Source organism: Acomys russatus, chromosome 28 (genome assembly GCF_903995435.1).
Source record: "Acomys russatus chromosome 28, mAcoRus1.1, whole genome shotgun sequence".
In the NCBI taxonomy this organism is placed as follows: Eukaryota; Metazoa; Chordata; class Mammalia; order Rodentia; family Muridae; genus Acomys; species Acomys russatus.
Window position 1 is genome coordinate 16,056,359 of NC_067164.1, and position 17,725 is coordinate 16,074,083.

Here is a 17,725-nt window from a genome sequence, read left to right on the forward strand (position 1 = left end):
TCATGCATACAGCAGGGTCAGAGGTCAGAGGCCAACGCCATAGGGTGGATTCACCGTTACAGTGGTTCCAGGCACTGAACCCGTGCTGCCAGGCTTAAATGGCAAACTCTTTTACCACTGAGACATCTCACCGGCCCAAAGCCTTCTTTGTAGGCAGACCTGAAGCTCTGTACATTATATTAGCAGCCCATCTTTTGTCTATATTAAGAAGAGCAGGGGAGAAATGTTATCCTGAATAAATTATGTGGAACTGTATGATAAGGACAGTCACCGACTACCAAATTTACTAGTTCTATTCTGTATGCCTCATTTTCTCATTTTTTTTAAATTAAAATGAAAATGAGAAAGGAAGAAATAGAAGATAAAAGTTTTCTTCAAAACAGCAATGAATGCTATAAAATACCTGACAAAATAATTAAAACAGATGCATTTGCAATGGATTACGGAGTTTTAAGTCATCCCCATAGTTCCAAAACACCTGGGCAAGAAAACATTCCAAAGTCTCAAGGGTTGTGTTTTCTGTGAAGAACAATAAAATTCTGGAACCTTCCTTGGTCTCTGTAAACAATCCAAGGGCACTGCCTTTGATCTCAAAGCCCCAGTTGCATCTGGGTTCAGGTTTCCATAGAAACTGCCTTTATGTACCACCATGTCTGTGTCAGCCCTGAAGAACAGCTGCCAACAGGCCTTAGGTGTGAGTGCCGAGGGCTGAAACTCCGCATTTTCCATGGAGACATTCCATCTTTGGAATTCACTTTTTCAGTTGGTTTTTACCAAGTGCAGGAATATTGGCCTTCAGGCTATAGAATAAAGCCCAATTACTTGGTGCTTCTGAGACTATTTTCTGGTAAAATAAACATCAAGTCACAGCCTCGTAAAGATGGAACAGTTTTAAGTGCTCAGACGTCTCTGCCTTCCTTCTGAGTGGCTCCAAGCACATCAGTGTGTGTTGAAAGCATAATTAAGTTCTTCCACATCTCCAGGAATGTTTCAAGTCTGCCCAGATAATAAAGGTCCCTTTACAGATGCAAAGACTTGGAACCCACTGGCATTGACTTTAAATGTGCATAAATAAGGGGCAGGTGAGACCGTCCAGAGGGTAAAGGTGTTTGCCACCACGCCTGACTGCCTAGGTTTGACCCTCTCAGAATCAACACACTGAAAAGAAAGGATAAGACAACAGAAGCTGTCTTCTGACCCTGCATACACTCAGTGGCACACGTGTGTATATCCACATACACAAAATTTGAAAATAAAGGCTTCTGGTTTGTTTGTTTGTTTGTTTGTTCGTTCCCTCGTTTGTTTGTTTTTATGAGCAAAGGAGTCTTTAGAGCTAGAATATTTGTTTCTGAAGGTAAAGGGCCCAGGGAATAACCAATTCACAATTTCAGAGTCTGTAATTCAGTCTAAGAAGATCCCACCATCTTTAACAAATGGATGTTTCATGCCACCAAGAGGAGTACTAGGAAACAATAGTAAAAACGAATGCTGCTGCACAAAATAATTATGTTTCATATAGTTAGAAAATGCTAAAGAATAGGATTTTTAAAGTTTTTTCAATGAAGAAACAATGGACATTTGAAAAAAAAATAGGCTCTTTTTCCATGATTTAAATATTATGTAATATATACAGATATCAAAACATGAAATGGTATAAATGTGTATAGCTTTTTTCAATTAAAAAAACTATTTTTAAAAAGAAACAAACTTCTTTTTGGAGAAAGGGAGAACTGTAATCAGAATATATTATCTGGGGGAGGAAATCTATTTTCAGTAAAAGAAAAATAGAAAAAAAAAAAAGACCAAAAGCATTTTTTAAAACTTTTTTATTTAACTGTTAATTTTTAAAATACATTTTAAGTGTATGCACATTTGCCTCCATGCATATCTGTGTACCAAGTATGTGCCTGGTACCCACAGAGGCCAGAAGAGGGCATTAGATCCCCTGGGACAGGAGTTATAGACTCCTGTGTCCATTTCTTCCTGTTCCACTCCCAGTTCTCTCTATTGTCTGAACCTCATATGACAATGACGATTTTTTTATATATATAACTATTCTCCTTCCACAATATTGAATGAAACAATAAAAACTCCAAATGGCTAAAAAATGCTTCTAAACTTATTATATAATTATAAATATAATGATTATGCATTAATTAATAAGTTAAATAATAAATATTCGTATTTAATTAAAATATGTAATTAAGCCAACTCTAAAGGAAAGGCAGACATGTTGATAAAACTAAACAGAAGCAGCTAAAATCATCAGAATTAATTAAAAAACAATATATTAAAATTTTAGTGGTATAAAGTAAAAGAATAGATAATTATTCAACAAAGGGTATAAGAAGAGAGAAAATTTTGAAACAAGCAAAAAAAAAAAAAAAAAAGCCCTACCCCATAAATCTATTTATTAAATTTTATCAGATGTGACCACTAGTAGGATATCTATGGTCAAGTGGTGGCTCCACACCTATGCATGCACACATGGGTAGCTCTAACTGGACTTAGTGGGTTATTAAAAAATATATATATATAAAGTTGGGAGGGGGTGTGTTGAAGGTGCTATGGGGGAGCTGTAGTGAGGAAGTGAGGAAGTAAGCATCGTCATGTTTCATCAAACATACATATGTGCGAAATTCTGAATAATAAAGAAAATTAAATTAAATATAATATACATTAAATATAATTTAATTAATTTAAAGTATTAATTAAATATAAATTTATAAATTAAAGCAGAAATATAAATGTATCATAAAAATGACCAGCATATATAGTTAAAGTCCTCTTATACATTGGTAGTATGCATGTAATTTCACATTTAATAAATAAATCTTCCAGAAATAATTACTAAAGAAATTACCAAATATGACTGAGATTACTATGTTGTTTCTCATCAAATCATATTTTCATTTTTAACATAATTGATTATATAACATAATAGGTTTCATTTTGATGTTATGAAATTGTGGTGGTTTGAATAGGTATGGCCCCTAAAGACTTACGTGTGTGAATGCTTAGCCCACAGGGAGTGGCACTATTAGGAGGTGTGGCTTTGTTGGAGGAAGTGTGTCGTGTGGGGGCCAGCTTTGAGGTCTCCCATGCTCAAGTTACACCCAGTGTGGCACACAGTCTCCTTTTGCTGCCTGCAGATCAAGATGTAGAACTCTCAGCTCCTCCAGCACCGTACCTGCCTACATGCCACCATGCTTCCTGCCATGATGATACTGGACTAAACCTCTGAAACTGTAAGCCAGCCCCAGAAGGGTTACTCAGTTCTCTCATTTTTGAAAGGATTGCAAAGTTGGCTGTGCAACTAGAGAGTTTGCGAATAGAGGTTGAAGAACTTGGAAAACAAAAAGAGCCAGAGAGAGACGAACAAAAGGGTTCAAGCCCAGTGTCTGGAACTGCAAACGTCCTACAGGATGAAGGAGGGAAGCAGACTAGGCTGGAATAAAGATTGCCATCCTGCCCTGCTCCACACACTTTGTCTGTTAGGTTCCCCCACAGCCCCTGTGTGAGGCAAGGGGCCAGGAAGAGAAAGAGGCTGTACAGGACCAAGGGTTAGTCTTGAGCCAAGTGCACTGCCAGAGGAGTTGCCTGGAATTATAAAGTCACCATCAGTTTTTCCTGATCTGGCAGGGATGTGATCTTTGTCAGCTGCAGACAGTTTAATTCTGAGGACAATGAGAGGGTATAAATGCCAGAGCCAGTAAAGAGACAGAGGGCTCTAAGAAAGAAGAAAGAGACTGATGCTCTCCGTGCCTCCCACTGCTCTTGGTTGCTCTTGATGCAGTTTGACAAGAAGTTAAAATTTTCCTGAAATGAAGATAGTATTTGCCCAAAGGAACCCAACAGCTCTAACCAGCAGGAAATAGTTGAACCCTACTCTCCTTCTCCCCACTAACCTGGTTCTTCTACCTATGTGGGGTTGTTGGGAGGGATTGGAGTACAGTAGGGAGGTAGAGGTATAAGAACCCAAATAAAATTAAAAAATATGCACTTCAACATCTCAGGTGAGTTGAATATGCTTTTCCCAAATATGTATAGATTACACAGTGCCTACTGCTAAGATAATGCAATGGATCTCAAGAAGGTATAGTCTTCATTCTCAAAGACTTTTTTAAAAGATTTATTTTATTATGTATACAATGTTCTGCCTGCATGTACGCTAGAAGAGGACACCAGATCTCATTACAGCTGGTTGTGAGCCACAATGTGGTTGCTGAGAATTGCTTTAGAAGGACATCCAGTGCTCTTAACCTCTGAGCCATCTTTCCAGCACCCGTTCTCAAAGACATAAAGCATTTTGACAACCTAGGGTTGGAGAGAGAGGATTGGAAACTTATTCAAGAAATATGAGGCCACTAGTGAGCAGATTAGAGGCCCTGGGCCTCATTCTTCAAGTATCTGGCACAACACAGCCACTGTTACACCATGAGAGAATCATCTATCCAGTTTTTATCAGGTTTGATATCAATACTCAATGTGCATTTTTCTTGAGTGAACAAATCAATAAACCAATCAAGAATTCTTTGTGACAGAGTGGTGGTACATGCTTTTAGTCCTAGCCGCAGGAGGCAGAGACATGTGGATTTCTGTGAGTTAGAGGATAGCTTGACATATATAGTAAACTCCAGGTCAAAGGTTAATCAGGACTATACCATGAGACCCTGCCTCAAAAAAATAAATTTTTCAGCTGCGTGTGGTGGTGCATACCTTTATCCCCAGCACTCAGGAGGCAGAGGCAGGTGGATCACTCTGAGTTCGAGGCCAGCCTGGTCTACAAAGCAAGTCTAGGACACCCAAGGCTAATACAGACAAACCCTATCTCAAAAAAATTAATTTAAATAAATAAATAAATAAATAAATAAATTCTTCATGTGGACACTGAGGCTATAACTTGGTACAGTGCTTGCCTACTACACACGAAGCCCTGGTTTCAATCCTTAACATCACATAAAATCGGGCATGCCTATACCCACAGTGCATGGGTGATAGGCAGGGTCCGTGAAGCCCTACCTGTTGCTGAAGGACTAGTGGAAGTTAGAAGTTGTTGAGGGGTGTGTCGTTTCCTTCAGCAGTGTGGTCATTAGTGATTTGTCCTTGCTCTGGTAATTACCTCCTACCCACGCTCATGTAAGGAATGCTGAACTCAAAGTGCCACACAACAACCAGGAGACATGGAATTAGGAGAGGGACGTGCTGGGCAGAAGGGCTCCAGGAGGACAGGAAACGGGACAAGAGGTAGGAATAATGGACAAAGACAACTAAAATGTATCATGTAAGTGTGTGGAAATGTTGAACAATAAAGAATATTATGTCACCGTGGAACTGAGTAGTTTGGACGTGAGACTGCAAATGGCATGCTGTGGAGAGCTTCATTCTGCACATCTTAGAGTGCAGGTACACAGGTAAATTACCAAGAACAGATGAGAACAGATAGAGCTGGGAGGCGTCTCTCTCTCAGATACTATAGGCCATCAAATAAAGACCAAGGTAAGCAGTGCTAGGTACAGCTGCCTCTGTTCTGTTTCGTTTGGTCTGGTTTCTTGTTTGTTTCTTGTTGTTGTTTGTTTGTTTGTTTTTTAAGACAGGGTTTCAATGTGTAGCCTTGGCTGTCCTGGACTCATTTTGTAGACCAAGCTGGCCTTGAACTCACAGCGATCCACCTGCCTCTGCCTAAAGCGTGTTGGGATTAAAGGCAAGCGCCACCATGCCTGGCTAGTTGAGGCTTTCATACATGCTTATAAGGCATTTTAACCACATCTACCCCTCCTTCCTCCCCTCCGTCCCCTCCAAACTTCATAGTTGTGGTTTTTTTTAATTGCTGAACCCACCTAGCACAATCTATGTGCACCTGGGTGTAGGACCATCTAATGAAGCACGGCGGTGGGGGGGGGGGATCATTAGGGGCCACACCCCTGAATAAAACTCTCACTTTTCCAGCAGCTGCTAATTGCCAATGGCTTCTTGGCTGAGCATGGGACTTGATGATCACCCCATCAACCATGCTGGGATTCTGTGCAAGTCTTATGAATATAGACACAGTTTCTACGAGGTCGTACGTGCAGCAGCCATGTTGTGTGCAACAAATAATGTTTTTCTGCAGACATCCACTACTGGGTCTTACGATCTTTCCACCCTCCCCTTCCACAATCGTTTCTGGTTCTCTACACGTGGACTACTCATGGGTTTCTCTACTACTAGCTACCTATTTCAGAAAGAAGCTTCTCTGATGTGAGATGAAAGATGCACCCTGAAGAACATAGGGGAGTTTATTTCTATGTCTAGTTAGCACAGTACTCATATTAAGTCGTCTTCTAGGGTCTATGACCCAGCTAGTCACAGGGTTTTGCCCAGTGAGTGCCAGGCATCAGTTCCTCTTGTATAGCAAGCTTTTTAAAACAGCAATCAGTTAGTCTGAACGTAGTTACTTATTCTCTTACCATGCATGCCACTACTGAACAAAACAATGTCAGATACACGCATATCCATATGCTTTAAATAAATAACTTAAAAATCTAAGCAGGGCGCTGGGAAACACCTGGTGTGATGGCTACACAGTGATGAAAGAACCTGAGGTAACTGCATTCATGGGCAGAACTCTCCTGGGGGGCAGGATACACAGCCTACAACCCTAGGGTCTGTGGGAGGGTGCTAATAGGAAGGAGCTATTGGCACACCACAGGAAGATTTAGGTGTCAATATAGGTGACCTTGGTGAGTGTCAAGATTCTCAGAGCAAATAACCCAGACAGAAGCCTCAACTGTCTGCCCCCTGCAAGGTTCCAATCCAGTCACTACGTAAATGTTTCATAGGCTCTTGTTTTGTACACACGGGATGTTACATAGTAATTTTTTCAGTTGCACAATTATAAATCATTTGAAAGGGGGGCTGGAGAGATGGCTCAGTGGTTAAGAGTGCTGCCTGCTCTTCCAAAGATCCTGAGTTCAACTCCCAGCAACCACATGGTGGTTCACAACCATCTGTAACGCAACATGATGCCCTCTTCTGGCCTGCGGGTGTGCATGCAGGCAGAACATTGTATACATAATAATAAATAAATAAATCTTTTAAAAATAAATAAATAAATCATTTGGGAAAACATTTTCAGCTGACACATTACACAGACCTCCACATGCACACATAGACTCATCTGAACAAGTACATAGAAAATGTTTCTATGTTGCAACATTCTTGGCGGGGGTTATTGTATAAATCAGAAAATAAACTAAAGCTAGCTGCTCTTTTTGAGGAGGAAATAAGGCAGGAGTTACAGAAGCAGTGGTGTTAAGCAGCTAGGAACCATTTCGAGACTTAGAAATTGCGCCCAAGATTGAGAAAGTATAGAGCGTTCCCTGAGAGCCATGGAGGAAGAAATTACCTTCCTATGGGGAAGGGAATCTCAGTTTGGCCGTGAAAGCTGGACCCAGACTGAGTAAAATGAAAGCACTAGACACAGGGACCAGGGAGGGTTCGATCCCACGCATCCTATAGCATCATCTCTATACTGGCTAGTTACCGTCAAGTTGACACAAGTTAGAATAATCTGAGAAGAGTGGCCCATGGTTGAGAAAATGCCTCCATCAGATCTGCCTGTGGGCAAGCCTGTGGGACATTGTCTTGATTAATGATTGATGTGGGGGACCCAATTTACTGTGGGTGGTGCTGCCATTCTGTGGCTGGGGATCCTGGGTGCTATATGAAAGCAGGGTGAGCAAGACACGAGAAGCATCACCCTCCATGGTCTCTGTTTCAGCTCCTGCCTCCAGGTTCCTGCCTTGAGTCCCTGCCCTGACTTCCCACAGTGATGAACTATGACATGGAAGTGTAAGCCAAATAAAGCCCTTTCTCCCAAAATTGCTTCTGATGTTTTATCATAGCAATGGAAACCCAAACTAATCTCCATGGAAGGCTCTAAAAAATTATCTTGAGGTATAAAAAGTACCTTGAAAGCAACTGCTTAGTTACCAACAAGCTCAAGGATTAATATAGAAAGCACGGACAGTGTGTATATGCTATAAGACCATATACTATAATTTGGTTTGTTTTTTTTTTAATTTTGTTTTGTGTGGGGAGTTGTTTGTTTTGTTTTGTTGCTTTTGTTTTTGACAGCATCTTATTATGTAGCCCTGAATGTCCTGAAACTCCTTATGTAGATAAGGCTAGCCTGGAACTAAGGAGATTCACCTATTTTGCCTACTGAACACTGGGATTAAAGGCAGACACTATCACACCCATCTTAGACTCTCATTTAAGTGTTAGTATAGACACATTAAAGAATTAAAAAATCTTTCTTGTTTCCTTTCTGAAGCAGGAAAGGAAAAACAAAACAAAATGAAACAAAGCAAAACAGAATTGCAGAAGCCCTGTGTGCTGGAATTCTGTGAGACGCAGGATGATCCTGATCTGACAGTGTTGGCTGCCCTCTGCTGGCCAGTCTGGTAAAGACGGGTTACTCTAGACTTTTCATCTGTTTGTCAAGCAGCAACCTTAAGGGAGGTCATTGGTAGAACTGTACATAGAGTGAAGATACTAAATTGAGGAACCAAGCTTATAGTATTAGACCTCCTTTACCCGTACATAAAATAGCTCTTCTGCTGAAGAAGTCAATAGCAGTAGCAGGTTAGAATCTGGAAGTGTACCGGGCATGGTGGCTCACACCTTTAATCCCAGCACTTGGGAGGCAGAGGCAGGTGGATTGCTGTGAGTTCAAGCCAGCCAGGTCTACAAAGCAAGTCCAGGACAGCCAAGGCTAATACAAAGAGAACCTGTCTCGAAAAACCAAAAAAAAAAAAAAGAATCTGGAAGTGTGTGGTCTTGGCCTCTCTTGAATGCTGTGTTTAATCAGTCCCCATCAAGCTGAGACCGTACACTTAGTGCCTATAAGGCCACTGACCACATAACCCCAAGGCTGAACACTCCTGCCCTGCTGATCTCTAAAGGCCCTCCCCTCCCAGATGGGCATGGGGGTGCATACCTGTATTTGGGACAGACTCTGTATTTTTAAGGTGGGGCTAGAAAATTGTCCCAGCAGTTTAGAGCACTTGCTGCTCTAGCAGAGGACCTGGGTTCAGTTCCATGGTGGATCACAGCCATCCATGGCTCTGGTACTAGTGGATGCATCTTCTCTTCTGGCCTCACTAGAGCCAGGCATGCACATGTTCCACATGTGAACATGTAGGCAAAACACATATACTTACAGAATACATACATCTTTTTAAAAATGGATCAATTAAATAAATAGATTTTTTAAAATCCCTGGGGATTGGAGTGATGGCTCAGTGGCTAAGAGCAAGTATTGCTCTTGCAGAGGATCCAGGTTCAACTCCCAGGAACCACACAGAACCTCACAACCATCAGTGACTCCAGTTTCAGGATATTCAATATCCTCATCTGACCTCCTTAGGTACCAGACATATAAATAGCACACACACATGCAAAGTACTCACCCACAAAAATAAATACATCATTTTTAAATTTCTATTTAATGTGTGTTGATGTTTTGCCTGCATGTATGTCTATGTGAGGGTGTTGGATCCCCTAGAACTGGACTTACAGACAGTTGTGAGCTGCCATGTGGGTGGTGGGAATTGGACCCAGGTCCTCTGGAAGAGCAGCCAGTGCTCTTAACTGCTAAGCCATTTCTCCAGCCCCCCCTGAATATTTTTTTTTTTAATCAATAAAGCTGGGCAGTGGTGGTACATGCTTTTAGTCCCAGTACTAGGAGGCAGAGGCAGGCACATTGCTGTGAGTTTGAGGTCAGCCTGGTCTACAAAGTGAGTCCAGGACAGCCATGGCCACACAGAGAAACCGTGTCTCAAAAAACCAAAAAATAAGAAATCAATAAAAACTTAAAGTGGCAGGAAGAACTGACAGATGTGATTTCATCAAATTAGTAAGTTCTGCATAACAAAAGGAACAATTAGCAGAATGAAGAGAGAGCATACAAAATGAGAGACTAATGACTAATTTGTTCATTAGTCAGGGAGTTAATAGCCAGAACATAGAAAGAAATTAACCAACAATAGAACAAATAATCCAATCAATAGATGAATGAATGAAGTGAACAGAGAGAAGTCCAAAGACCAATAACCACAGAGAAAAACGTGCAATTTTGGGTACCTGTGAATTAAAACTTCAAGATTCTAACATCCCAGCCAGAACAACCATCATCACAGAAGAGCGCTGCTGATGGGCGTGGAGCAGGGATACTGGAGGAGAGATGTCAGGATGGAGGAAACCGGTGTAAGCATTGTGAAAGCTAGCTTAGGAGCTCCCTGAAAGAGGCAGGAATGGGCCTCCCATGTGATCTAGCTCTACCCCAGCTGTAGGACCAGCATCAGCATGTCATGGGGACACCTGCACAGCCATGCTTCTTACAACACTGCTCACAGCCTGAGTGTCCATCAGTGGACAAACAGATAAAGGAAATGTGGCGTCTGTATGCACAATCGTAAAGAACAAAATGATGCCATTTGTGAACAGGTGGGCAGCGCTGGAAATGGGCATGAGAAGGGAAATAAACCAGATGACTAGGGAAACATAGACGGAATTCAGAGAGGCAGGAGAGGCAACTAGGGTGTGAGTGTGACCACAATACATCATGCACATGTGTGAAAATGCCACAATGAAGCCTCTCGTATTTTTGTATAACTAATCTACAGTATTTTTCTCTTCTGGCTTTTTGATACAGGATTTTACTATATAACCTAGGATGGACTCAAATTCACAATCCTCTGTTGGACTCTTCTGTTAAGGTCAAAGTCTGACATTACCGGAAAGCCCTTGAGCACTGTGCTAAAATGACAACTCCCTTCCTCAGCTGGGTTCCTGATCTGGGGAAAGCCCAGATCCTCTAAGGGAGATTACAGGCTCAACCTTTCCCCATAAGAAACCCGTTCAGGGTGCACCGGAGGAGTCCTGGAAATGTTCATGAGATGTCTTAGTACCTAAGCTTTCAACCAATGACCTTTACAAAGAGAGTATCCGTGGCAATCCAAGGCCCAGAAAAATCAAACATTCACCCCTGAAACCCCTCCCACTGCCCAAGGTTTATAATATTCCTAATTCATGAAATAAATGCTCTCTCACTCCACTCCTCCACCATGACCGTCTGAGACTCATCATTTATTCGTTTGTTTGTTTGTTTGTTTGTTTGTTTGTTTGAGACAGGGTCTCTCTGTGTAGCCTTGGCTGTCCTGGACTTGCTTTGTAGGACAGGCTGGCCTCAAACTAACAGCAATCTGCCTGCCTCTGCCTCCCGAGTGCTGAGATTAAAGGCGTGCACCACTACCGCCGGGCACATCATTTATTCAAGGTAAAGAAGGGCTTCCCTTCTCCCTAGAGAATTCACCACTGTACCTCCCAGTTTGACTGCTGGTCAGGCAGCCACATGCTGCTGGAGGATTGCTGCTGCCATTTTTTTTCTCTCATCACTCAGTCCACTGCAGTGCCCATCTGTGAAGGTGAGAGGCTGGCTGTTCAGCCACTCCATCAGCCTGAACCAAACCAGGCTCCTCCCACTGCCTCTCGGTTTTGGCGCTCCAACCCTCTATTACTGGCTGTTTTCTAAGCAGTCACCAATTTGCCCAAGTTGGGCAGGACTTTCGTTGCTGCCTGACTCGGGGTTTTGGGAGCCTTGAGCTCCCTGCTGCCATCCAGCCTGGGACTGGCAGCCCAGCTAAAATAGCAGTAACACTGTGGAGAAATCTTTTCTCCTGCATCTCTGGCTGAACTAGACATCTAGCAGATCTTCTGGCCCAGTTCTCAGTTTCATGCCTCACCCTCCTCCGCCTAGACACTGGCATTCCTGGGAGAGCCAAAACCTTTGATCCTCAAGCGTCACCCTTTTCCACTGGAAGCCAATGGTGCTCTGTGCTTGGGCCTTCCCTGAGAGACGCATACAAGGCCTCCCAGGAAACATGGACCCACCATCCTCCCACTGAATCCTGTGATTACAGGCATGAACTACTTGGGATTGGATAATCTACCAGAGAGCTTATTCCTGGAGAAGACTAACTCTCCTCTCAGCAGCTATTAATTGTTTCCAGCTCTTCATCTAGGAGTGGGGTCTAGTGAGATGCTGCCTACTTGCGTTGACATGGAAACTACTTTTCAGGTCTTGCTTAGGTGGTCATTTTTTGCAATTTCCTGGGGACTGCTTTCACCATGCATAGAAAACACCACCTTCCCAGCGATGCCCTTGTGCTCGGGTTCTTAGAATCTTCCTTCCCCACTGCCTTCTGAAATGTTCCCTGAGTTCAGTGCTTTAGATAGATCAGCCGGGTATGGGCACACCACAGACAGCTGTCCTCCAATTTTCACCAGTTTTGGTTTGTTGTAATTGTCTCCTGCTGCAAATATACACTTCTTTGATGAGGAGATACCCTTATCTGGGTTGAGTCTTAGGCCTCCATTTTCCCAGCACTGAGATTAACAGGCGCATACCTCCACACTTGGTTTAGTAATGAGGGTTGTTGTTAAAGATTTATTTTTGCTGCTGCTGCGTGCGTGTGTGCGTGTGTGCGTGTGTGTGTGTGTGTGTGTGTGTGTGTGTGTGTGTGTGTGTGAATGCCACGTGTGTATGAGTATACCCAGATGCCAGGAAAAGGTACCCTTGAAGCTGGAGCTACAGGCAGCTGTGCACTGCCAAACATGCATGCAGAAACCACTCTGGTCCTCCAGAAAAGCGGCCTTCCCACCGCCAGGCCCCTCAGCCTTCAGCTATCCTGGCCATCGCTCCTTTCATCTTTCCCTTCCAGATCCTTCAGGGCCTCTCACCTCCCTGTGCTCTCCCCTCAGGGCCTCCCACCATTCCCTCCCCGAGTGGCTCCTTGGAAGGGCACATCTGCCTGGAAGTACCCTTTGCCCTAGATTCCTGCAGCCCCTTGTCTTTAGGCTCCTTCTAATAGCCAGGAAGGCCAAGTGGGCTTCAACAGGCAACAGGAAGAGCTAGCCCCGCTGCCTTGCCTTGAGCCTATACAAACATGCAGCTATCACAAAAGCATCCTTCCCAGGAACCCGCCCTTTACTCAGGAACGGGCCTGTCACTTCAAAGAATGGCTGAACATGCACTTCAAAGGATGATTAATTTCTTACTTAACCACCACCCCCAACACCTGGTTGTTGTTTTTCTGCTTTAAAAGAAACTCACTCCCACCCCTCCCGTGATGCAACAGTTTCCGAATCTGTGGCAGCTCTTTCTTGCTAGTCACTCCTCCACGGTGAATAAAGTTGCTTTTTGGTATACCTAGACTTCACTGGTTCTCTTCTTTCACTTGCACATCCCTCAGACCCAACCCTCTTGACCACTGAGCTATCCAGGCCTGCTAAAGCTTTCGCGGTGACATAGAAAGATAAACAGAGAGATGTGCAAATGGCCTGTCAATCTGCTGTGCCTACCTGTCTCACTGTCTCATGTGTTCACATATTCTTCAACATATTCACGTACACAGTAAGAAAAGTGTAAGCAGAAAGAACACAACATTCCTGTTGGGCTATCAGCAAGGATGACATGAGACTCCTGCAACGGCAGCAAGCCTTGATGGGAAGGAGGCCATGCCCTTTGAACACTGCCCACACACCTGCCACAAGTTACGTCACATCCTGCGGCTACAGCCGCTGCCAGGTGGGGACAAAGAGTGCACTTCCAGAAACTTCTTCCTTCATGTGCCAAGCTTTATATCAACAGCAGTAACAAAATATGTGGGCAAGGTTTTAATCACCTGCACGTCTTGTTCTTGTAGCATTAACTGGAGTAAATAAAGTCCTAAGCTTCAAAGCCCTGTGTTTACTCAAGGTAATGGCCGTGGAGAGTCAAGAGTGAGTTGAAAATAAAAAGTAGACCAAGGCCTTAGATTCTGGGCTGTGAGCAACTGAATTTAGAAGGCAACTCAACTTCACATAACGCTACTTATTCAAACTCTCAGTGTTCACAACTATATAATTTAAAGAGCAGCTGATTTTTAGTTACAGATTCCTACAAGCATAAAAGTTATTGTAATTTGAAAATGTACAGTATAATAGGACCCATAAGAAACATGTGTGTATAAGAGGAAAAAAAAATTTTTTTTTGTTAACTGAAAACTGAAAAATGTTTGATGGCTTGTTTATACCAACCACTAGAGGGCAGTGTTGAGCTATTTGTCTAACAACTTGCATGATGGCTGAAGCAATGAGAATTACTAGAATTATCTGTATTAGAATTATCTGTACTAGAATTATCTGTAGTCCATTACAAGACTGAGATTGATCAACACTGAAAGAATAAAAGGCTCAACACGCACTATCATCCACTGTTGCCATGAGGTCCTATTCTCAGTGATACCATTTTTAGGTCAATCATTAATTCATTATTAAATTATCATACATATTCTTTAAAAAATCTACAGTTGCTAAAACTAAATTAAGCTGGTCATGGTGGCATGCACCTTTTTTTCTCTGAATAGCCTAGGCTGTACAGTCTGTATAAGTCTAGGCTACAAGCTTTGTAGACCAGGCTGGCCTCGAACTCACAGAGATCCACCTGCCTCTGCCTCCCGAGTGCTGGGATTAAAGGCGTGCGCCACCACGCCTGGCAGTGGCATGCACCTTTAATCCCAGCACTGAGAAGCAGAGGCAGAGGCAGGAGAATCTCTAAGAGTTTTGAGGCCAGCCAAGGCTACACAGTGAGACCGTGTCTCAAATTAATTAGTTATCTGATCAATAGCGGGGGATGCACTCAGGGCTCCAAGTGGCTGAGCAGGATTTCGGCCACTAAGTCACACTCACAGCCTAAGATCTTCATTAATAAAAACAATTACAGAGATTACTGTTTCATCAAAAATTTTAGGTTGGCAGTCAGGCGTGGTAGCACACTCCTTTAGTCCCAGCATTCCGGAGGCAGAGGCAGGCGAATCGCTGTGAGTTGGAGGCCAGCCTGGTCTACAGCAGGAGTCCAGGACAGCCAACACTACACAGAGAAACCCTGTCTTGAAAGACCAAAACAAACAAAGAAACCAAAGTATGTTGGCAAGCTGTGTGCACCAATGCTTTCCTGTCAAAAATCAATATAGAGTTCACAAATTCTTAAAATCAGAAAGTCACAGAGACTACTGGATTCCACAACTTTTGGTATTTAGAAAATAAAATATCCCTATCAATAACTTCATAAGATGTAGCCTTTAGCTGGGTTTACTTACTCACTGAGTTATTGAATGATTTTGTTGTTGTTGTTGTCTGAGAATGGGTCTCACTGTGTAACCTTGGTTTCCCCTGAACTTGATTTACTATGTCTGATCTCAGACTGACAAAAACCTACCTGCCTCTCCTAGTACTGAGATCAAAGGGACGCAATCAACTTTTTTGCTTTTTTTTTTTTTTTTTTTTGCCTCTTGGAGGCAGGTCTCACTATGTATCCCTGGCTGTTCCTGAACTCACTATGAAGACTGGGTTGGCCTTGAATGAACTCACAGAGATCCGCCTGCCTCTGCCTCCCTGAGTGCTGGGATTTAAAGCTGTGCACTGCCACACCAGGCTAGGGGTTTTGGTTTGGTTTGGTTTGGTTTTGGGTTTTCAAGACAGAGTCTCTCTGTGTAGCCTTAGCTGTCCTGGACTCATTTTGTAGAGAGGCTGGCCTGGAACTCACAGAGATCCACCTACTTCTGCCTCCCCGAGTGCTGGGATTACAGGCATGTGCCACCAGGCCCAGCTTTTTTTTTTTTTTTTTCCTTCAATCTTTTAAATGAAGATCTACACACTCAAACTTGTCCAAACAGGAGAAACTAGAGTTATAATCTGTATTTCTTGACCTTAATCATTTGAAGAAATATCCCAGATGAGTCTAAAGTTTGAGGTTCAGATGTATTCTCTTGTCAATTAATAACAGAAAATGTAATTAAATTACACTCTCAAAAAAGAACACACACAATAATAGCCAACACCTAAATTTCTCCAGTAGGGGGGAAAAAAACCAAAACACTATGCGCTAGAGAAAATGTCTTGCTTCCTTAGTATTTCCTTTAAAGTTTGTTACAACCTTCCACTTAAAACGATCCATTTGAATTTGAGATTTCTACTGGGGGGTAGTCTCTGGGGCACCCAGAAGCATCCAGTCGCATCTGGATAAAATCATAACAAATGAAGCCAGGGCTAGCAAGCTGGCTTGGAGGCTAAAGGCACTTCCAAGGCAAGCCTGCGACTTCACCTGGATCCCTGAATCCCACAGAAAGGCGGGAGGAGTGAGCGGACTTCACAAAGCTGTGCTCAGACCTTAACTAGGGAGGTGGGAAGCCTTGTGGAACATACTCAGTTGGTTTTCTGATCCTGAGTTACAGACCAGGGCAAAGGAGGACCCTAGCGGGATTAGACCTCTCTCCTGGCCCATCCCTGGGAAGTAATCAGGGCAAGAAAGTAGACTTTTTCCTCTAATAACTACAGCATCAGGACAACTGTAAAACAGATGTTATCTTATAATATTTCCAATATGATCATCTGGGAGGCTTATATAAAGAAACTTGTGATGGCCACACAAACAGCACACATAATTATTAACCTGAGAACAAAAACATTCAAAAATAATGCAGTAAGAGCCATTTAATGATTGAAGCTCCCATTTTTCTCCAAATTCCTTTACCTTTAGAGCGGATTCTTCTAGTGACCTTCAGTGAAGCTCACTGGACCCCAGGACATCCTCCTGGGGTCCTGCTGCTGCCCTCTCCCAGAGTCCTCTTGTCTTGCTCGAATTTGCTGTCCTCTGGCTTTGGCCCAGCTGATGACTCTAGGCTCTTGGATTTTGCAGCTTTCAGGTGCTCGTGGGGAGAAGAAAGGCTCTGCTCTAAGATGATAGGAAACAGCTCTCAGTCTAAAACCCTGAACACTGTTACTTTGCAGGTGATTCAAATGCATCAACAGTCGTGGAATATGTAATGTAACTATAAAGACAAGATATATATTTACTTTTTCTCAAAACTGATCTGTGGTCTAGAAAGATGATTAAGAGATTAAGAGCATACAATCTTCTTGCAGAAGACCTGAGTTGAGCAGCTCACAACCTTCTGTAGTTCTAGCTCCAGGGGATTTGACACCCTCTTTTGGCCTCTGAGGGCACTGCACTCCTGTGCCCAGCCCCTTTCCCACATACACATTCACACTTAATTTTAAAAACAAAAGCAAAATTTTGTTTAATAAATAAATTTGATTTATTCTTTATCCATTTTTTTTTTTTGAGACAAAGTTTCTGTGTAATAATAGCTCTGACTGTCCTAGAACTCTCATTGTAGACAAGGCTGGCCTTGAACTCACAGTAAGGATGTTGAGCATTTCTTTAAGTGCTTCTTGGCCATTCTTCTGTTGAGAATTCTGTTTAGCGCTGTACCCCATTTTAAATTGGATTATTTGGTTTGTTGGTGTTTAATTTCTTGAGTTCTTTATATATTTTGGATATTAGCCCTTTGTCAGATGTAGAGTCGGTGAAGATCTTTTCCCAATCCGTAGATTGCCCTTTTGTTCTATTGACAGTGTCCTTTGCCTTACAGAAGCTTTTCAGTTTCGAGAGGTCCCATTTATTAACATGTCTCCCAGGTTTTCATAATATATATTTTAAATATATATTTAAATTGTTTTTTATTTTTAAATAAACCATTTACACATTTAAACACACCTATATACGTTGTTTTAATTTTTTTTTTAAATATTAAGGATTACTAAACAGCCCAGGCTGGCCTAAAACTCAATGCTCCTA